Here is a 23729-nt window from a genome sequence, read left to right on the forward strand (position 1 = left end):
AGTCCCTGCGATCAGTCATTGCCTCAATGACCCAAGGGGATTTCCTGGCGTCCATCGACATCAGAGATGCCTATCTGCATGTGCCCATTGCGGTTTCACACCAGCGTTGGCTACGCTTTGCAATAGGAGACGATCATTTCCAATTCGTGGCTCTCCCCTTCGGGTTAGCCACGGCCCCTCGGGTTTTCACCAAGGTCATGGCAGCCATGATTGCGGTTCTGCACCTTCAGGGGTTGGCAGTGCTCCCCTACCTGGACGACCTTCTAGTCAAAGCGCCATCCAGCGCAGACTGTCAGCGGAGTGTCTCGCTCACTCTCAGCACTCTAGCCCAATTCGGGTGGCTTGTCAATCTTCCCAAATCCACTCTGACTCCGACCCAGAGTCTCACGTACCTAGGGATGCAGTTCGAGACTCTGCCGGCACTTGTGAAGTTGCCCTTAGACAAACAGCTGTCACTCCAATTGGCGGTGCGCTCTCTCCTGAGGCCCCTCCGTTATACCCTCAGGCGTCTGATGCTGGTGCTGGGTCAAATGGTGGCGTCCATGGAGGCTGTTCCCTTTGCCCAGTTCCATCTGCGCCCCCTGCAGCTGGACATTCTCCGCTGTTGGGACAAGTGGCCTTCCTCCTTACACAAGTCAGTGGCTCTGTCGCCACGGACCAAGAGCTCTCTTCAGTGGTGGCTTCGTCCCCTCTCCCTGTCCCAAGGGCGCTCCTTCCGGGCCCCGTCCTGGGTGATTCTCACCACGGATGCCAGTCTATCCGGCTGGGGAGCGGTATGTCTCCACCACAGAGCACAGGGCACTTGGACTCCGTCCGAGTCAGCCCTTTCAATCAATGTGCTGAAAATCAGAGCCGTACTTCTACCTCTCCTAGCATTTCACCATCTGCTGGCGGGCAGGCACATTCGAGTCCAGTCAGACAACGCGACAGCGGTTGCCTACATCAACCATCAAGGCGGGACATGCAGCCACCTGGCAATGATGGAGGTACAACGCATTCTTCAATGGGCGGAGGACTCCAGGTCCACCATATCCGCAGTCCACATCCCAGGCGTGGACAACTGGGAGGCAAATTATCTCAGCCGTCAAAGCGTGGACGGTGGCGAGTGGTCCCTGCACCCGGCAGTATTTCAGTCGATCTGCCGCAAATGGGGCACTCCGGACGTGGACCTAATGGCATCCCGTCACAACAACAAAGTTCCTGTCTACGTGGCTCGCTCCCACGATCCTCAGGCCTTCGCCGTGGACGCTCTGGTTCAGGACTGGTCCCAGTTTCGTCTGTCCTACGTGTTTCCCCCTCTAGCCCTCTTGCCCAGAGTCCTGCGCAAGATCAGAATGGAGGGTCGTCGAGTCATCCTCATTGCACCGGACTGGCCCAGGCGAGCTTGGTATCCGGACCTGCTCCAACTGTCCGTAGAGAAGCCGTGGCCTCTCCCGGACCGTCCAGACCTACTCTCGCAAGGTCCGTTCTTCCGCCCGATTTCTGCGGCCCTCAAATTGACGGCGTGGCTCTTGAGTCCTGGATTTTGACGGCTTCTGGTATTCCCCCTGAAGTCATCTCCACTATGACTCGGGCCCGTAAGTCTTCGTCCGCTAAGATCTATCACAGGACTTGGAAAATTTTCCTGTCCTGGTGTCGCTCTACCGGCCATTCTTTTTGGCCATTCTCCTTGCCGACCCTTCTGTCTTTTCTACAGTCCGGTCTGCAGCTAGGTCTGTCCCTCAACTCTCTCAAGGGACAGGTTTCGGCCCTGTCAGACCTGTTCCAGCGGCGTCTCGCTCGGCTAGCTCAGGTCCGCACCTTCATGCAGGGCGCGTCTCACATCATCCCACCTTACCGGCGGCCCTTGGACCCCTGGGACCTTAACTTGGTTCTCACGGTCTTGCAGAAACCCCCCTTTGAGCCCCTTAGGGAGGTTTCTTTGTATCGTCTCTCACAGAAAGTGGCCTTTCTGGTTGCTATAACTTCTCTCAGGAGAGTTTCTGATTTGGCTGCGCTCTCCTCGGAGTCACCCTTTTTAGTCTTTCATCAAGACAAGGTGGTTCTCCGTCCGAGTCCGGACTTTCTTCCTAAGGTGTTTTTTTCAAGGAAGGAATTTTGGGTGAAGACTGCTAATGGAGTCTTCGTTTAGGATCCAGAGACGGTGCCCCATTAATGCTGTATACCAATGCCGATATATTAATGTATGTATCAGACAATGAATACACAGACACCCTTTCTGCTTGAGTCAGCGTCATCAACTAACTGTATTGAAAGAAACTTAATTATTACAGAAGGCACCTTCGGCCTTGAAAATGATACATAGAGTTTATGGGAGTGTCACTCCCTTATTTCTCCCAGCATATTGTACAATACATCTGTTAATTAAAACATTCTTTCTGTGTGGACACTACTGATAAAGGTTTGTAGCTTCATATTTTGGCTTCATTATCTTTGGTTAACCCCTTCATGACTGTACAACTTTGAATTATACTATAGGTCTGTGCAATTGCTACATAGACAGACAGATAACTATGCAATTACATCTATATTTTGATTATTTATATACACAGATATTCTTATTACGTTTGAACAAACAAGCTATAACTCAGTGCCACCTCCACAGTCCCCCCTTTAATAAAATATCTGTGAATATTATTAACCTTAAATTTAAAAATGTTCCCCATTTAGATATATTTTAATATTTGTGACTTATTTGTGACCTACTGCCCTTGGGACTTTAATTATATCTATATCTATATATGTGGGCTTTTCATGAGATCGGTTGTTTAATTTAACACTACAGGCTTTAGCTCCCCCCTTAAGTACTTATTTTTATTTATTAAACATAACTCTATGATTTATAGGGGCTATTAGAATTGGCGTTATTACTCTCATTAGGGCACATTATCCTGATTAAGAAAAATTGAATCTAAACCTTATTTAAAAATTAGCACATAATTAAAAAAAAAAACAAAAGGACCTTTGGAAATTGGAAATTGTCCATGGTTCTTATTTCTGGATATGAAACAAAAAGAAGGATGCTTAGTCAGTGCTAGTCCACTTAGGGCCACTTTGTGAACCTGGATAATCTGCTCTTGATAAAAAAAACAACAAAACATGATGAGGCTTCATGTGAACAGTTTGTGGCCCAGACTTGGAAAAACCTTCTGGGATAATGGGTTGAATAGCGGCCGCTTTCTGCTTCGGTTGTTTTGGGTCCATTGGTTTCTGAGATGTGACGTCGACTCGCGTGTCACTGCCAGTACTCAGCAGACTAGGCCGGAGAGACATCAGCCTGATGCGATAGGCTATTCCAAAACTTTTCGCGAGATGAGAGAATTCATAGCTAGCATTTTATATTAAGGAAAATCACTGAATATATTCATATGAGTTAGTAGGAGACAAAAACATTTGTAAATGGTTAATTACATTAACCAAACCACATTTTTGGGTCTATGAAATGGCTGAATTAAGTATTTTAGGTTACTCAATTCGTACCCTCAACAGTCCCCCCTTGACTTACTTCTGCCATTTCCAAATACTAAGGGTACCGTGTTCCCTTACGAAAAGAGGAAAAAAGATCTGTTGGGAAATCCTGCCTGACTGAACGTTGAGGCATGGGTGGAGAGGGGAATGGGATTTCTTCACCGGTTTGAGACCAAGGACCCCTAGACAAGTCCTCACCCTTTGTAGTTGGACTTTCCCATGTCTCAAGGTTCTCTAAGTCCTCTCTTCTAACTGTTTCGGCAATAATGGTTTGGGACTGTACAGGCTTTTTGTAAGGATAAATATAAGCAGGACGCTCAGTGCACCTCCGGTGGATCGACCCTTCTGCAATGCGGGGCGTGAATCCATGTTGTCCTGCCGTTGAGCTTTATCAAAATTTCTGTGTCCAGTCTCCTGACCGAAAACCATATACTACTAACTCTGATTTAGGATCTGGAATTAGAAAATACACTTGTTTATTTCTCTAATGAGTCAATCATATGAAAATTATACATGCTTTGCGCCAGACAAAAAAACATTTTACATTGGAACCTGTTTATTACTAAAGAGAAACAAAACACACACTAAAGAGAAATACAACACGCATTGGTTTACAACTTATTAGTTTGTTTTTTACATACCACTTGCATTATATGGATTTTCAGCAATGATGTCGTTTTCTGCACTGGAAAGCCTCTGACCAGACCTGGAAAGAAATTTACACAACACGCACAGACTTGCATACAACATGCTCATGATAAACATCTATAATCAGTTTGCAGTCTCTAAGAATGGGTAGAGCAGGTGCAGGGTGTTTCTATGGACTCTTTACAGTTTTTCCTCATTGTTTTAAGAACGTGCTTCACAAGACCGGGTGAGTTTGCCTACCTGGGTACTGAACCCTGGCGTCACCAAAGCGCACACTGATATCCAACTGTCACAGATGTTAGTCCATGTTACTTGGGCCATCATTAAGAAGAGATCTCATGGCAGAGAAAGCTTACTGCCCTTCATCCACAGACCTTCCTCAGTCAGCCGGCTCCCTGCGTCTCGCACTCCACTCCTTGTTGATTCGCTTTTTCCTGTAGGGATTTAAGAACACAAGGAGTGACAGACGTCACTGACGTGACCGGTGTCACCGAGGCATGGTCTTTATGCATGGTAAAGGACTCCTCAACTCTAGGCCCGTTCACTGCTTCTTGGTCAGCTGCACCTGTGCGGGGATCTCCATCCGATTCCATCAGCTCCGATCTAGACTTTCTTTTCGGCGTACCTAGCTTATTTGACAACAGGAAAGATCTACATCCTACATACATTTTGACTATCTTACCTACCTCTGCTCCACCCATCTAGAGAGACACTTACGTCACTTCCTTCCGTACTGATAGGAGGGGAGGGAGTGGCCTAAATTTAGACTACCTCATGCTGTGCAAACTGTAGCATATCCAGTGCAGAATTGACCACCATCTGATTCCATCTATAAAAACAAAGACTAAAAGAAATATAGATTAGATCATTCCTATAACAGACATATATTCCTACATTCATAATAATCCAATAAACATAACATAACTGTTGCAAAAGAAAGGCCAGCTTTAAAGCCTGCTTTAAAGCCTATCCAATATATCTGCTGCTGGAAAAATGCAATAGATATTTACTTCCTCCCTTTTTATATACTACTTTGGCAAAATATATAGATCCATAACAGTAAACAATATGATTAACCAACCAATAAATATAACTTATACTCTACTGGGAAATTTTGAAACCTTACAACAGGGTTCATAGATATTCTGTATCTACAAAAGAAAAGGAAAGTAATCAATATTGGCATTTTGTATGCAAAAATAATACAAAACAAAAACATAACCATAAAAACAAAAAAAAAACCTAATTTTGTATATTTTAAAAAAAAATATACTTTTCCCTGCAAAATTAATTTAATTATTTAAATAGCAGCAGAATACTATTGATAATCTCCTATGAAATTTTGAACTCTAAGGATAAAACAAAATCCACTCCACCAGCCGGAAAAAGCACTGGTTAGTACATAAGACAGAAACAGCTTTGTAAATCTGCTGAAACTACTTTATTTTTTTTCTCTACTTCCTTATTTTTTATTTTTTTTTCTCTGCTCTCTACAACTTGTGACTAGCAGCAGCTTACTGAAAACACTCCCGCACATCCCTGCGCTGACTTATGCCCCCCCTGTCTCCTTCAGGATGCGCGATGTTAGAACAGCTGGTGGGAAAAACAGATACAAGAAAAAACCATGGGCAGAACTTTCACTATAGAAATATAGAAAATATATTTCTGTACCGTGTCAGCCAGCAAAAACAAAAGTACTACAGAAACATATATTATAGAAACCTTAAGAATGATGGAGTGGAATGGAGAGCATCATTAGAGCGCGTAGCTTGGGACTGGAAATCACTGCAACAAAAACAAGCAGTCCGGGGCTCCCCCTGTGTCAGTAGGGAAGGTTGGGGCAGACTCCTGGGTGCAGCTGGACTGTGGGCAGTATCTTGGGAAATCTCCTACTCTGGGAAAAGGCACACCAGGCTTCAGGTAGATCATTACTGGATCTAGAGGGAACACCTTTATTGTAAATTTATGTGTTGCAAGTTTTGGTTACGGTTTTGAGGGTACCTGGCCAAACACTGAGATTTGTGGGCGTGACACTTTCTTTGATAGTGACCGGGCTGACCACAATGCCAACAATTCTGTTGCTGGCTCTGCTGGTTTTGTTGATTGGGAGCTACGTATATGGGGTTTGGGCCGTGTCGGGGCATGGGCTGTGGCGGGGGCTGCACCGGCACATTTGTATATACCAATTGATCTTGAGCCCATCTTTTTAAAGCGGCACAATACTGTTGTCCACTTTGGAAAATGGTGTCATCAGTGCCTGGGGGCATTGTGAGATGGGGCTCCATTAAGGGCCAAAAACTGTATCCTGCTTTTACTTTGGTGAGATTAACAAGGTCCTTCCGGGCAGCTGAGTATAACTGATGGACCTGTAGCATTGTCCTATAAAATCGCATAGGGTTAATGCTGGGATCTGGCAGGCAGGGGATTAATGCCGCTGACTGGGTGGGGTTGAAAGGGACATATTTAAATGAGGGCTGTTCCTCGTCAGGTTCGGGGTAAGGCTCACTATGTGTCCTAAGGGAAAAAGGGGAGGGGATTGGTAATTGGGGAGCGTGACGGCAGACTGGCCGGTGAGGGGAGAGACGGCATTGCAGGTATGGGAGGGAAAAGGGGTATGGGTGTGGAAAGGGTTAAGGGATGCTGTCTAATGACTGCAGCATCTGTGAATATCTCCGGGACAGGGGAATTGAATGGGGATCAAGTTGTGGGGCAGCAACTAAACAACCTGCCAGAGGACCCTCAGATCTGTCCTCAGACTCGGGTAACGTATAGAAAAACACAACATGTCCTCGCTCATCCTCTTCTTTGACTTCAGTATATCCTTCTGATAGCAATATCTGCGTTATTCTGTTAAACAATTCAGCATCAATCAACAAATACTCTGGAAATCTCCGGGGCATGTCACACAGCTGAACTGTCTCCAGCACGTGCCCCTCCCTAAGGAATGCTTACTAAATCCACTGTGAATCCTCAGCTTTCTTAACCTTGTCTTCTCCGTTCTAAACATTTTTGCTATCTTGGGGGTGTCTGAATTACACTAATATAACTATGCGGTGAACGTTAGAGTCCGGCCGGCAGCTAAGGCTACACCTCTATACTAGCTGGCAACTCCTCAGCTATATAGTAATAAGGGTATCCCGCGCTTGGAGGAGGGGTACAAAATGTATTCCCTCCGGACTTGATCAGCTGCACCAATATTTTTTATTGTCCTAATCCCTATCTTCTTTCATTGAGGATCTGTCTCATGAAAGGAGGAGGACGTACAAAAATGTACATGCATATACAAAAATGTCCCGACCTCCGGACTTGGTCAACTGTATCAAATTTAATGTCCTAATCCCTATCTTCAGTCATGGGAACCCCCCCGCGTCTTTAATTACAGACCGGGTCAGTCTAACTAGCTATATCCAGCCACCACCGTCTTTCCTGCCCTAACAACTGTCCTCTGGATCCCGTGTGACACTCTCGATCCACACCTCAGGGCTGGGATCGTGCTCTGAGCTCCAGCGGGCACTACCCCTGAGTCACAATCAGGTACCTTTTAACACCGATATGGACACACAGCCCGTCACTCCCTCCTCTCCAAAACCAACCACAACAGTAGTGAATACACAGTATGTAACACTTACCCGTGGGGTCGGAGGTAATCAGCCTGGTTGGAGCGGAGGGAGGTCTCAGTCCATGACATCCAAACGATCGGTATCTCCAGGTCAGCAGTGCGTCCGTGGAGCCCCACGCTGATGGGCGCCAAACTGTCAAGGAAGGAATTTTGGGTGAAGACTGTTAATGGAGTCTTCGTTTAGGATCCAGAGACTGTGCCCCATTAATGCTGTATACCAGTGCCGATATATTAATGTATGTATCAGACAATGAATACACAGACACCCTTTCTGCTTGAGTCAGCGTCATCAACTAACTGTATTGAAAGAAACTTAATTATTACAGAAGGCACCTTCGGCCTTGAAAATGATACATAGAGTTTATGGGAGTGTCACTCCCTTATTTCTCCCAGCATATTGTACAATACATCTCTTCATTAAAACATTCTGTGTGGACACTACTGATAAAGGTTTGTAGCTTCATATTTTGGCTTCATTATCTTTGGTTAACCCCTTCATGACTATACAACTTTGAATTATACGATAGGTCTGTGCAATTGCTACATAGACAGACAGATAACTATGCAATTACATCTATATTTTGATTATTTATATACACAGATATTCTTATTACGTTTGAACAAACAAGCTATAGCTCAGTGCCACCTCCACAGTTTCTCCCTTCCACCTTAACCAGGACATTACCTTACCTTCCTTCTGTCCGGCCCCGTTCATCGCTTTGAAAAAGCTCTACATACTCTAGATCTGGTGCGTGCTCTCCGGATCTGTGTCTCGCATTGCTGCGCTTAGGCGGTGTACCTCTCTTTTTGTGCTAACCACAGGTCGGCGCAAGGGCCTCCCTGCTTCTAAGCCGACCTTAGCCCGTTGGATTAGGTCGACCATTTCGGACGCCTACCAAAGTTCGCAGGCTCCTCCCCCGCCGGGGATCAAAGCGCACTCGACCAGGGCTGTCGGTGCCTCTTGGGCTTTTCGGCACCAGGCTACGGCTCAGCAAGTCTGTCAGGCTGCCACTTGGGCTAGCCTGCATACCTTCTCGAAGCACTACCAAGTGCATGCTCATGCTTCGGCAGATGCGAGCTTTGGAAGACGCATCCTTCAGGCGGCGGTCGCCCATTTGTGAAGTTAGGTTTCTGCCTACTTCTTAGTTTTTTTGTTTATTTCCCACCCAGGGACTGCTTTGGAACGTCCCAAGGTCTGGGTCTCCCAAAGGAACGTTAAAGAAAAAGAGAATTTTGTTTACTTACCGTAAATTCTTTTTCTTATAGTTCCGTCTTGGGAGACTCAGCACCCTCCCTGTTGCCTGTTGGCAATTTCCTTGTTCCGTGTGTTTTCACATGCTGTTGTCGTGAACAGAGTCTCCAGTTGTTCCGGCTCTTGCTCTGTTCTACTTGTGGGTGGCTATTCTCCTTCAGCTTTTGCACTAAACTGGTTGTGACTAGTTCACCAGGGGGTGTATAGGCTCAGAGGGAGGAGCTACACCTTTTAGGTGTAGTACTTTGTGTGTCCTCCGGAGGCAGAAGCTATACACCAAAGGTCTGGGTCTCCCAAGACGGAACTATAAGAAAAAGAATTTACGGTAAGTAAACAAAATTCTCTTTTTTTCGGACAAACTTCTGATTTTTTTTAACCCCTTATATAAACGTAAACCTATACATGTTTATGTCTATGAACTCGCACTGACCTCAGGCATCACACCCACACATCAGTTTTACCATATAATGAACACAGTGAATAAAACCTCTCAAAAACTATCACACTTTTTTTGGAATTTTTACCGCATTTGGAAATTTTTTGCCGTTTTCCAGTACACTATATGGTAAAACTTATGGTTTCATTTTAAAAGTACAGCTCGTTCCACAAAAAATGAGTCCTCACATGACCATATTGACTGAAAAATAAAAAAGTTACGTCTCTCGGAAAAAGAATGGCAAAAAAAAAACAAAGCGAAAAATCGGCCGGTCGTGAAGGGGTTAAGGGGCAATGGTACCAAATTCTAGTGAAATGTATGTTAAGTTTACACTTCACAGAAAGTAATAAAAATGCCTTAAAACATTTCTCTCTTATTTTTGGGGATCTGCAACATGTTTCATATGCACAAAATGATTAAAGGGAATGTCACCAGGTATTTGTTACACCTTCCGAGAGCAGCATAATGTGAGAGAGAGCTACTACAGAAAGGGGTAAGCTTTTGATAGTCCATGGGGTGCTGCCAGCAGTTCAAATCACATTCTCCACAGATTAATCTATTGGAAATTTGCACTTACATGATGTGCAGATGTAAAGGGTGATTTTAGCCATGCACACTAATCATGCACATACCATCCTAATTACCCATATTCTGAATTATGACTCTGATCTATGTATACATACAAAGTATCCAAAGAGACCAAAATGCTTCAGTCACAAGAGGAACAAGATTGAGTTAATTGAGAAACTTGAAATACTTATAGCGAGTTTCTTGCATGCAATCCAAGACTGCATATTGGTCAAACTGCAGTGAAGAAACTTATATAGATATATTCTCTAATAAGCTGATTTATCTTAAATCACAGTAATATCCCAGAATGTCTTATAATGTCCGAGTGCAGATATGAGTGCGGTACACAGTGCAAGTGCCATTTTGAGTAGTTATTTTTTGGTATCCTCATACAATCATGTCCATAACATGGCTAACTAGGGCAGGCGGGCATGCGTAATCTTCTTTGGTTTAGGACATGATGAGAGAGAATGCCAGTACTGTGACAGCTGCTGCTGAGGCTCAACTAGTGTCAGTCCCCCAGCAAACAGCCTACCCGATCTTGGAGGATGACTGCGGTCAGCTGAGTATGACCAATAGGGAGGCTGGATGGTGACAAGGAGCGGCTGAACAGTGTCATGGAAAGACCAGATGGTGACTGGAGAAGCCGGTTGGCAGGCGAGGGCCATTTTCGGTGTTTACTAAAACTGATGCAGCAAAACTAGGAGGATGGCAGGGCCCAGAGAGAGAAAGCAAGGAGCAAAGCCCACCAGAAGGACGGGAGAAGAGCCATCAAGTGATTGATTTGCTAGAGTGGAATGAGGCTTGGCCCACCAAGAGCCGGCTTGACTGCTTTAAAGAGAATACCCGAATTATACAGGGACGTGCAGAAAAGGAGGGGGGCTCCAAGAAATTGAGTCAACCCATTCGCAAGGCCATCTAGAAATAAAAACTTTGTTGGCCTACAAGGAAAATGTCACCAGGAGTTGCTGAAGGAAAGGTACAGCCCAACACTGGACTAATGTAAGGACGTGCTTAACTGTCTTGTAGTTCTGGGAATCCCAGATTCATGTTTTGCTCCATGCAATGTGCAACCCTCTGTAAAATGGGTGGGCAGGAGTCAAAAACACAAATGATCCTCCACCTGGTTACTTGATTGCCACAAGGGTATTATCTATGGACCTGCCATCCCAACTAGAAAGGATACAGGGTGTTCTTTCCATCATTTAGTGGGGAGAAACATAGTGGGCCATCCTGATCTGTTACGTAAACCAAGTATGCAAAAGAAACAAAGGTTATTCTCTTCCAGTAAAAAAAGGCCAAAAACAGTTATGATAGTCAGATCTGTGTCTGCCTTCTAGGCTAAACTGAATAACTAACTGGGTGTCAGCAGGCCATGTGTAGCTTGTTTGGCAGGAACCAAATATTTTCTGAAGATGTATTCTTAATGGCATGCTTAAGACGGCAGCAGACGTCACTCATACTCCATATATATTTTACGCTCACATTTATGAGAAACCCACTTAATTACTGCTAGAGTGGTTGGACTAAAGTATGCAAAAAGGAAAACCACCAGATTTGACTAATGTACATCCTTATCATTTTTTTCATCTCCGGTTACATTCATGCAAACATTTTCAGTACATGTACAAAAATTGCAGACAAACACATACTAGTTTTAATGGCAGACAATTCCTGCACCTTTTTAGAATGCAGGTGAGAGCAGGGAGCTGCACACGTAAGGGTGCTTTACACGCTGCGACATCGCTAGCGATAGCTTGCGATGTCGTGCACGTTAGCACCCGCCCCCATCGTTGGTGCGAAATTTGGTGATTGCTGCCGAAGGGAACATTATCACTACAGCAGCGTCACACGCACATACCTTTGCAGCGACGTCGCTGTGACCGCTGAACAATTCCTCCTTCAAGGGGAAGGTGCGTTCCGCGTCATAGCGACGTCACTGCAGCGTCACTACGCGGCCGCCCAATAGCAGAGGAGGGGCGAAGATGAGCGGCCGGAACATGCTGCCCACCTCCTTCCTTCCTCATTGCCGGTGGACGCAGGTAAGGAGATGTTTGTCGTTCCTGCGGTGTCACACATAGCGATGTGTGACGCCGCAGGGACGACAAACAACCTCGCTACTGACCAGACAACGATTTTTGGTAAATGAACGACGTGTGTCAGACCAACGATTTTTGCCTGTTTTGCGACTAAGGTCGCTCATAGGTGTTACACGCTGCGATATTGCTAATGACGCCGAATGTACGTCACAAATACCGTGACCCCAACAATATATCGTTTTTTTTAAATCATATACTTTTTTATTAAAACAGAATACATACAACAGAATAACAAATCGGCATCCAAAGTCAGTTTATAACATCTATTACCCCTTTAACTCCCCCTCCCCCACCCCGGCAGCAACACTTCTCCCCGATACTACATCCCATTTAGTACACACTTAGAATACCCTCCAACTGCAGTATAGCAACCATCCCATTCATCCCGACGTGCAGGAAGAACTACTAGTAACACAAATAAAACAAAACACACACATCAGAGGTCTCCGACGGCTATCCCGATCCCAGACCAGTTTACTGGTCCATCACTCGTCCTATTCGCATTGCAGCCAAGGACACCATAGCTTCTCAAACATTTTAACATTCCCCCTTCTTTCATACACTCCCTGTTCCAGCTGAAGAATACATTTCACCCTTTTAATGTACTCTCCCCTGGTCGGGGGGTCTTTTTTAATCCAGGACCTGGCGATCAGCTTTCTTGCCACATACAGCAGCCTAGCAATGGCAATTTTCATAGTATTTTCCACCCCAAGCTCCTCAACATATCCCAATATGCATAGCAATGGTTCCCTGGGAAGGACACACCCATATGTTCTTCCTATCTTGTGGATAACCTTAGTCCAAAAGGAAACCAGTCTCAGACAAGACCACATCATATGAAAAATACCTGCGTCAGATCCCTGACACCTTGGACACTCCGAATTCCTTTTCAACCCCATTTTAAACATCAGTAAGCGAGACGTATATACCCGGTGAATCACGTATAGGTGAGATAGTCTGGCCGGTTCGCTCATAGAGAGTTTAGGTACATACTCCAGGATACTCTCCCACACCTCCTCCGTTATCGGCCCAACTTCCTCCTCCCATTTAGATTTAGTTTTAATTGGGTAGCCTAAAAGAAAGGTATGTAATATATCTTTATACGTGTCAGAAATGATCCCTTTAGTGCTTCCTCACCCCTTACACACATACTCCAGTACCAGGTCAGTCTGTATGTTCACACTTTGTTTAGCCGCTTGGGCTGCAATCGCATGTTTTAATTGACTGTAGTGGAGCCAGCCAGACGCCGGTAACTGAACTCACTCTGTAACTGTGGGAACGATTTCAAAATTCCTCCGTCCAATATCTGATGCATGTATATTACACCCTTGCGTCTCCATTCCTCAATATTCCCCATTTTCTGAATCTCCGGGAGATTACTGTTATCCCAGATAGATGTAAACTTAGTTAACCGGGTCACCCCTCTCACCCTTTTCAGCCTATCCCAGGTCTTGTTTATAAGTGCCATTGTAGGAGACGTTCCACCCAAGATCCCCACCGCACCATCCTCTAGTCCCATTACCAATGGACTTCTACACACTATGTATTCCAGCACTTTTTTAATGCCCCCATCTTTCTCTCGATCAGACCAGCCCCTGAGGTGTTGACATTGCGCCGCCATATAGAAGGATTTTTGTGTACTCACCGTAAAATCTCTTTCTCTGAGTCTTCATTGGGGGACACAGGACCATGGGACACAGGACCATGGGTTATGCTGCTGTCACTAGGAGGCTGACACTAAGTAGACATAAAAAGTTAGCTCCTCCCCAGCAGTATACACCCCGAGCCAGAGGCGGGCTCAATTCAGTTTAATGCACAAGCAGTAGGAGGAGAACCAAAACAAAGACCCATAGATAAGTCACAGTAAAAATTATAACCAAGTCGTCGTGCGACAAGTGGCCTGGAAATATGGACCACCAAGGCGATAGGCAGGCAATATGTAACACAAGACAAGCAGGGTGGGTGCTGTGTCCCCCAATGAAGACTCAGAGAAAGAGATTTTACGGTGAGTACACAAAAATCCTTCTTTATCGTTTCATTGGGGGACACAGGACCATGGGACGTCCAAAAGCAGTCCCTGGGTGGGAAAAGAGCAAGCACCGGAGATAGGTAGGAAACATCTTCCCCCTGTCGGGCTTGACCCAGACCTGCCAGTACCTAACTTGTTACAGGTGTGCTACCGCCGCCCGCAAAAACCTACACCAAGACTGGCCTCTGCCAATACCTGGGTGCGGACTAGATCAGGAGGCGACCTCGCGGACCTGGCCGGCCGACGTCCGAAGACTAATCGACTAAGATGCTCCCATTGCACGGGTATAGTGCGCCTTCACTGCCCGTGGCAGGGATCCGCTCTACCTGCGGTAGGCCTCAACTCTAGCGGAATTGGAACTATGTGGCAAACTTGGCCTTGGGCGCCAGCATGAACTGACTGTCGGTGTCACCGAAAGGTGCGGTCCTGAGGACATAAAAAACTGAGAGCTCGTACCAGGGCCAGAGTAAACAAGGCCCCTTTCAGGCTGAGAGAAGTACTAGGACAGAATGACCGAAACCCAATCCCCTATCTAGGTGGAACGGCGAGACAGCCCCGGACCGAAGGCGGGGTCTGGCCGGAGCACCCCCTCCTGTGCAGGTGGAGGCCCAGAAAAAAGGAGGAGAAAACGACCAGAGAGGACTGCCTGTCCTGATGCCCTTCGTAAAAAAACGTGATGGCAACGAGGAGCCCACTTTCCAAAATAGGTGAGAACAGAAGGAAACTAGGAAAGAAAAATCAGGATACCCTGAAGCGAACCCCTCGCCTGATCTAGGTCCCACGTCTCTAGTGGATGACGAGTACAGTAGAGTCAGATGGGTGACTCCCTGGGTGAAAGTCCTAATTTGGCAGACGAGAAGCGAGAGGCTTCTGAAACCGAATAGATAGAGCAGACACCTGGCCCTTAAAGGGACGCGCGAGAGACCCGCATCCAGACCTGACTGCAAAAATACCAGCAATGACGGAAGGGAGAAGGAGCAAGAGAAGAGAAGATGTGCTCCTTACACCACCGGAGGAGATCTCCCCGTGTGGAAATAGATTTGTGATGAAAACTGGCTGTCCGGCCTTAAACATTGTGTGTATCGCTCCTGTCGAAAGGCCTGTCTGAGCCAGTAGCCGGGATCCACTAGTAAGGTCGTCAAATTAAGGACCTTTGAGTCTTGGTGGAATAGAGGGCCCCGACACGGAAGATCTGGAGGGTCTGGAAGGTGCCACGGGGCAACTGTTAGGATCTGAGTGAGTTGTGTGAACTATGCTCGTCTGGGCCACTCTGGCGCCACCTTCTGCCTTGATTCTTTGAAGAAACCTTGAAAACCCGGAAAGCAGAGGGAAGATGCACGGGAGCCTGAACTGGCGTCACGACAGGGCGAGGACGTCGACACCTAGGCCAGGTGGAGGGAGCAGCACTCGATGAACCGTGGACCTGATAGTCGAATCGTGAGGCCATTGGTTCCCTGACCGGAGTCTTCCTTCACCGAAAATCTGGCTGGGGACTTCTCTGTTGAGGAACCGTCTGCCTGACGCGGGGCCATCCCTGCCGAGAAAAGAGGGCCGTTCCATTGTCCACGCTAGGGATGTGCACTGCCGAGATTAGGGCGCGAAGAGATCCGGCTCAGTGCAAGGTCCTCTTGACTTCACCCATTACCATGATACTCCTTGCGTCTTCCTGGTGGATGATGCACGCCACCATTGCGGCATGGTCAGACTGGAATTTGACTGGGCAACCCAGTACACGGTGCTAAAATCGTAGCCGGGCTAGCCGGATGGCTGAATTCTGGAATGTTGATAGGGAGACAATACTCAGGGGTGTCCAACAGCTTTGTGCTGCGGGAATGGAGAGGCACACCCCAGTCTTGGAGATCGGTGACGGTGGACACTATCCTCCAGAGAAGAAGAAGAAGAAGAGAAGGGACTCTCCCCAGGGAGGATGCGAAGAATGGTCCACTTAGGAAGGGAATGGCGGGTCATTCGATATAGACGGGACCAGCGGTCCATAGCAAGGGGAGATTTGACCCCCTTCTTCGTTAGGGCCCGCTGAAAGAGACGAGGATGCAACTGGGTACAGTGTACTGCCTATATCCCCGCCGACAACTGGCCGGGGACTCGCATACCAAGACCGATGGACAAACTGGTGGGGATGGCAGAGAGTACGGAGGCCTCGGTGCAGGGAAGAGAACCACTCTTGTGCGAGGAGTACCTGACCTCGGACGGTATTGAATACCGTGTCTAAAAGGGATGATCCGCCGGGGCGGGGTCTGAGAAGACCTTTCCCGAAAGATCGGCTACTCTAGAAGCGAAAAGGCGACGAGGCTATCTACACACCCATACGACAGCCCTTGAGGGAAGAACTCCTGACCACCAGGTCGTACCAGGGCGGAGTGACCGTAATAGCTCTGGAGTGTAGGATGGGCATGGCAGCCGCTATGGTCCCTGTAACGACCCTTAAGCAAGGAAGTGGTCCCTTGCCTCGCAAGGTGGATGAGCTATTGGTGGGATAGAGGCGCCTTGAAAGGTTGAGGCGCGAAGGACTGGAACCGAGCGGTGTAGCGACGCACCCACATGTGTCTGGTCGATGTTGGGTAGGGGAAGAATCTCTTCCCTCAGGTGGCCTAGGGGACCAACTGGACTAGCCCATTTCCGAAGGGACGCTGTCCTAAGAGCGGAAGGGAGACCTACAATAGAGGTCGCATCCGCATTCCAGATCTTGAGTTAGAGTGCTAACGGGTGGTCACACTGCTGCTAGAGACCTAGACCGTGCCGCTGGCAGACGCCCGGGCTGTGTTGAGAAGGTACTCACCGAAGATGTCAACCAGTTCTGAATCGGCCGAGATGGAACGTAGACCACTGCGTAGGGTGTCCGTGGAGTCCCAGAGAGGCGTCGCGTTAGGGATGATAAGCCAGGTGGAACCCTGGCGGGCCGATCACAGGGGAGCATGCCCCTTCTCTCCGGAGCCCTTAGGGGAAGGGATAATGACAATGACAAGACTTACCACTGGTAAACGTCGTGTCTGGTTGTTGTCTGCCATGACGCAACAACCCGGCGAACTACTGGATGTCCACTGAATACATCATGGGTCCGCCAGAAAAGTCTTAAAGGAGACCTGTGTGCTCAGAGGGGAGAAGAGGACTCACCGTGCTCTTATGGACTGACTCACCGTTTCTACCAGGCTATTCGTCATGCGGCGAACCTCTGGCGCTTGCTCGGAATCCAGCAGAGGTGGTATGCCTGGGTCATCACCAGAGGGGCTGGAAGGCTTCCGGTGGAGCGGAAGTTTGGACCTGGGAATGAAGGAAAAACTAGGGGGGGGGCGCCGAAGAGACCAGGCGGGTCCCTTCGAGCCGTGGATAAGGTCCCTGGCATGGGACTCGCCTCCCCCTGTGTGTGCACGGAGAGAAAAGGGCTGTCCGTACCTTTATGGCTTGACTCACCATTTCTTCCAGGCCATTCGTCATGCGCCGAACATCAGGCGCCTGCTCGGACTCCAGCAGAGGCGGTACGCCTGGGCCATCACCTGAAAGGTCGAAAGGCTTCCGGAGCAGCGGCCGTCTGGACCTGGGGATGAAGGTGAAAACTCCCCGAGGGGATTGCGCCAGTCCTGTGGAGGTATGACAGAGCGTCGGCCAGGGACGCAGCGTATGCGTACCGACCTGAGGACGTCAGCTAGGGGAATTATGGCTTGAGACAGGGGCGCTGACCAGCCGGCCGGGGGAGATACCGGGACCTGCAGTGTCAGGGGCTGCGGTGGCTGCAATCACTAAATCTGACATGAATTGGGTGAATTCAAAAGTTGAGACATTATTCTGGGAACATATGTTGATAGTAAAAACCACCGTTGTTTGTGGCACTTTTGAGGGCTTGTTTTTACTGTTATAAACGGTTGCTGCAGCTTCAGCAATCCGCACACTGGGAGTACTATTTCTTTTTTTTTTTTTTTTTAAAAGAAGATGGACGCTGAGGGAGTCTGGAGAGCGGGAAAAACACAGCCACCGCCCCCCCTGTGATGCCTGGGGCAGAGCGGATGGGCGGAGACGGACGGCCGGCGACCAATAGCGCTGCAGTGAAGGGGCGGGCCTGTGACACTGGAGACAAGGCCGGAGCCGGGGCCTAAATTTTGGGGCTGCCGGCGCGCAGGGAAGTAGAGACAGGCGGTCCTGCCTGCAAGCAGTGGTGGGGCAGCAGCGATGACCGGAGCGCCAAGAGGGAGGTCTGCGCTTGTCCCCGCGCGCGCCGCCGACAGCTGAGACGTGGCAGGGGCGCAGAGCATCTAGGCCGAGACCGGGGCCTCAATTTTGTAGCCGCCTGGAGGAGAAGGTAGGAGAGGGTCGGTCCTACCTGTTCTCGGCGGCGCCGGCCCAGCGACGGATGCGGTGCAGGCAGGGCGCCTTGCCCCTGCCTGTGTACAGTGCTCTCGTCCAGGAAGACTGAAGTCTCCGGGGGAGAGCATGCTGAGGCAGGGAAGTGGACAACATGATGGGGGAAGCAGCCCCCCTGCAGGAGAATGTCAAAGAGAACTGTGGAAAAAAAAGCGCACATAGGGTCTTATCCGATGACAAATGGATATATGACAATAAGACAGGTACTCACCTGTTGGGGTTGTGACAGGCACAACTCCTTGTAAAGCAGAAACAAATGAATGTAAAGATGATGTGGTAAGCTGCAGCCCTGATATAAAATTACAGAAAAACACAGGTAGAACAAAGAATCAGGTTTGATGCTGCGCTAAAAACCACAATTCCACATGTCAAAATGGATACTTTTCTTTATTTCCAAAGGTCAACGCGTTTCAAAGGCATAACCGCCTTCTTCATCAGGACAAGGAGAATAAAAAGGCTGTTCTTGCAGTGCACCTCATGTTTATTTTTCCATCTGTCCTGATTTTTGGCGGTTGGTGGCTGTTCACACTTGCCATCCAACCCCGTCCACTGGTTATTTATTCTAAGCAGCATGTGCTCGGCCTGTCCCGCCCACAACCATGAATCAGTCATGGAGACGGTGACTGAAAAGCACAAGGTACGTGCTGTGCAGTCCTAATTTTGCATATGTGAGGCCACATGGCACACTTTAAATAAAAATATTTTAGTGTTAGGACTGCCCCAGGAGATTTGCCGTGACGTTGGCGGGGTGGCTCGAAAAATTGCAATTTTTTGCCAAAAATCTCATTTTTTCAATAGTACAGCTTGGAATGTTGGTACTGTGCACACTTTGCAATACATAATATTTTTGAGTGGAGGTTGTTTTTATGCTGTTTTTTCTTGTTATATAGGGTCCTAGTGACAGCAGCATAACCCATGGTCCTGTGTCCCATGGTCCTGTGTCCCCCAATGAAACGATAGAGAAAATACAATTCCGGATTTGGGATTGCTAGACCCCCCTCATCTTTCGGCCTTTGTAAAGTATCTAATCGCACCCTAGGCTGCTTTTTACCCCACACCAGGTCCCTAAACAGCGAGTTTATCCCTTTAAATCTTTTCTTTGAAATACAAACAGGGGCATTGTGCAGTGTGTATAGGAGTTTAGGCATTACTATCATCTTTAGTAAATTAACCCTTCCAACAACTGACAAATGTAGCTTGTTCCAGGCATCAACTTTGGCTCTCAATTTTTTAAAAAGCGGCCATAAGTTCACCTGCATGTATTTTTCTACTGGCAGAGATCTGGACACCTAGATATTTAAATTAGTTCACACTCTTCAATTTGTTAGCCCCAGTATCATCATTTGTCCAGGTTACTTCCCCATCAACTGTAAAGAGGCTCGATTTAGACCAATTAATGGTCAGTCCTGAAACTTCTCCAAATTTCTCTATTATCTGCATGGTATGATCCAATGAGGCTGATGGATCCCCTAAGAAAAGTAATAAATCGTCAGCATAAAGAGCTATTTTCTCCTCTAAATGCCCATACCTAAATCCATGGATCTCCTTTGATTTCCTAATGGCCGCCGCCAGAGGCTCTATTGCAATAGCAAATAGGAGCGGTGATAGTGGGCAGCCCTCTCTTGTTCCCCGGTGCAACTCAAACGCTGAGGAGGTCATACCGTTAACTCTAACTTTAGCAGTAGGCCTATTATACAACAGCTGCACCCACTTTACAAACCGTGGGCCAAAACCCATATGTTGCAACACTTTCCACAGATACCCCCACTGAACACTATCGAATGCTTTCTGAGCATCTAGCAAAGTGATCACCCTCTGGCCAGGGTTGTCAGGCGGCAACTGTAGATTAAGATATAATCTCCTGATATTAGCAGCTGTCGACCTATTTGCCATGAACCCTGATTGGTCCATATGTATTAGGTTAGATATAATTCCAGTCAGCCGGTTTGACAACACCTTAGCCAGAAGCTTCACGTCCGCAGTTAATAACGATATTGGTCTATAGGAGTCTGGAAGCCTCGGATTTTTATCCTCCTTACAAATTACTACTATTATTGCTTCTCTCATAGATTCAGGCAATATACTTTCCCCCTCCGCCACCTCAAAGACTTTTAATAGTTTGGGTAATAGGATTTCTTCTAACTGTTTATAAATTTCAACCGGTAGCTCGTCTGCTCCCGGTGCCTTGTCATTGCTCATGCCATGCAGAGCGCCCTCCAGTTCATCAATAGTAATAGGTGACTCCAGTTGATCTCTATCCACCACAGACGACAACGGAAGCTCACCTCGCTCAAGAAATGAGTCCACCTCTTCCACCCTCATCTCTCCGCTAGAAGAATATAGTGTGCGATGGAAATCTTTAAAAGACCCCAAGGATCTCCTCAACCTCAGTGACCTGTGTCCCTTCCACCGTGTCCATACCATGCACAAATGAGCTACTCCTTTGAGCTGCAGCTATGACCGATAATAGATGACCAACTTTTTCTCCCTCCTCATAAAAATGCAATTTTTGGAATGCCAGCTTCCTTACCGCCTTCTCCAAAAGCATCTTATTAACCTGTTCATGCGACTGCCTAAGATTTTGCTTCGCGTCCGTAGTATTACTCCGAATTGCTTCCAGCTCTGCCTTATCTAAGGCCTCCAGGCTATCTTTCTCATACTGCCTCGTCTGTGTTTTACGTTTACAGATATCCCTGAACAGGAGCCCCCTGAGGTATGCCTTCATCGCATCCCATACCACCAGGGGACCAGTGCTACCCTCGTTGTGGATAAAGAATTCCCCGAGATCCCGTTCTATATTCCCCATATTAATATGACGGATCCATGCTGGATGAAGCTTCCACTCTCCCCTCCTTTCCCCTGTCAGGATCCCCCGTCGTATGGACACTAGAATTGGGCTATGATCTGAAATCACTCTTGTCAGATATTGCACTTCGCCTATCATTGCATCCATCAGATCACTAGCTAGAGCCATGTCAATGCAGGACAGAGTGTTATGTGAAGCCGAATAACAAGAGAAGCAGGATACCCTCCCATTCCTCACTCGCCAGGCATCCACCATTCCAAGTTCCCCAATAAGAGTGCCAAACGAAGTCATACAACTATCCTGGATACCTGGAGGTCTACTACTCCTATCCCAGTACAGATCTATCACATCATTGAAGTCCCCCACCAGTAAAAAAGGGATTAATCCCTCCTTCTCAGAGAACTCCCTTATCTCCCTTAGTTTGGTGCACATATATGGAGGTGGTATATATATTGCAGCTATACACATGAGTCTGCCAAATATTTTACACTTGACGGCCACACACTGTCCCTCTTTATCCACATACACTTCTATCTCTTCATATTGCACAGAGTTATGGATCAGCAGTGATACACCCCTTGCATTGTTCGAAAAGGTGGAATGATAGGCCTTCTGCACCCATCTCCTATTTAAAACATGTGTTGTCTCCTTTGTTAGATGCGTTTCTAGTAGACATATTACTGACGGGTTCTGGTCTTGAACATATTTAATTATTCCGCTCTCCTAGACCTATCTGATAACCCTCTAATATTCCAACTCAACACCTTAATTCTATCCCCCATTATCCCACCCAGTAAAACCATCAAACATTGTAGTATCTCCCCATGCTGCCTCTACCCTACCCCTTTCCCCCCTCCCCCCCTGCTCCCCACCACTTCCTGTTTTTGAGTACTCCAGTGAAGCATCAGGTTTTCCAAACCTGGTCCATAATCCCTACTAAATTCCCCCCCACCTCCCTCGCCTTCCCCGCTTAGACACATTTTGAAACTCGTCCCTTTTCCTACAATTCTCCACTCCCACCCTTTCTATGTATAATCATATTCCACTCAACCAATATAACAGTAAAATGGCGAACAGTAATTAAACTGGAATCTCAAATTGTAAACACCACCACCGCGCCTAATTAGGCAGTCCCCGTGTCCTGCAAAGCTCACATCAAACCCTTCGCATTCCCCCTGCATACTACCTTAATCCCAAAGGGAAGAAGGAAAAAAAAAGGGGGGAGAAAAGAAAGAAAAAACAAGAAGGGTCCCCTGTAAGCTCCTAAGGATGTCGTAGAGCCTCAGCTGGCCTTCTCCAACACACTTCAGATTCAGACAGTCAGTTCATTCCTTCAAACGGATCCGCTTTTCGTTTGCGTCCAACCACTGCATGGCTTCCTCCGGAGTTGTAAAAAAGTGCACCCGCTCCAACGCCGTCACTCTTAGATTTGCCGGGAACATCATTGAGTATTGCACCCCAATCTCTCGCAGGCGCCTCTTTACTCCAGTAAAAGTCATACGTAGCTTTTGAACGGAAATGGAGTAGTCCAGGTATATGGAAATTCTCTGGCCGTCAATCATAAGATCCTCCATGTCTCTTGCCTTTCGCAGTATAGTGTTCCTGTAGTTGAGGAGCTTGGCTAGCATAGTGCGAGGGCCCCTGCCTGCTGGTTGTGGCTGCATCGGGACTCTGTGTGCACGTTCCACGGCATAGAGCCTTGGATAAGACATTGGCACCAATTTTTTCCCTGAGTCAGCCTTCTACATATTCAGTGGGGTTTCTTCCTTCCGCTTTCTCAGGGATGCCGAAAATCCTGATGTTATTCCTTCTAGATCGATTCTCTAAATCATCATTTTTTGCCATGATTTCAGCTATCTGCTGTGCAAATGTTTTTTCAGACTTTTGTAGTTTTGTAATATGATCCTCTGTTATCCCCACTCTTTCCTCCACAGCTCCTGTTCTCAGTTCTGCTTTTTTGAGGTCTTTCTTAATGCCAGAAACCTCTGCCTGTAATCCCTTAACTTGCTTTGTCAGGGTAGTCAGAGCTTCTTTACAAAAAGACACCACTGCAAAAACGTCCTTTAAAGTGGGGTTTTCTGTAGCCTCCTCTGCACTATGTGCTTTCTCCACCTCTCCTGTATTATCTTGCTGCTCTTCACCATCCCCCATCTCATCAGAGCTGGCATTGTCTTCCCCCTCCTCTCCTTTCTCACCTCTGTTATCTATATGCTGAAGTGATTTCTCTGGAGTCCAGGCAAACTTCTCCAGCCTTGCAGCGATCTGCATCCTCTGCTGACAGGCTGCATTAACTTTCTCAGCTTCCTGGCTTATCATGGCACCATCTTGAGAGCTGGGGACTTTCCCGCCTCCAGAATCTTTTTGCCTGAGATGGACCATGGCACCGCTCTGCATCCACCAGACTCACCCCAGACAAGTCCCCACCACC

Source organism: Anomaloglossus baeobatrachus, chromosome 4 (genome assembly GCF_048569485.1).
Source record: "Anomaloglossus baeobatrachus isolate aAnoBae1 chromosome 4, aAnoBae1.hap1, whole genome shotgun sequence".
NCBI classification, from domain to species: Eukaryota; Metazoa; Chordata; class Amphibia; order Anura; family Aromobatidae; genus Anomaloglossus; species Anomaloglossus baeobatrachus.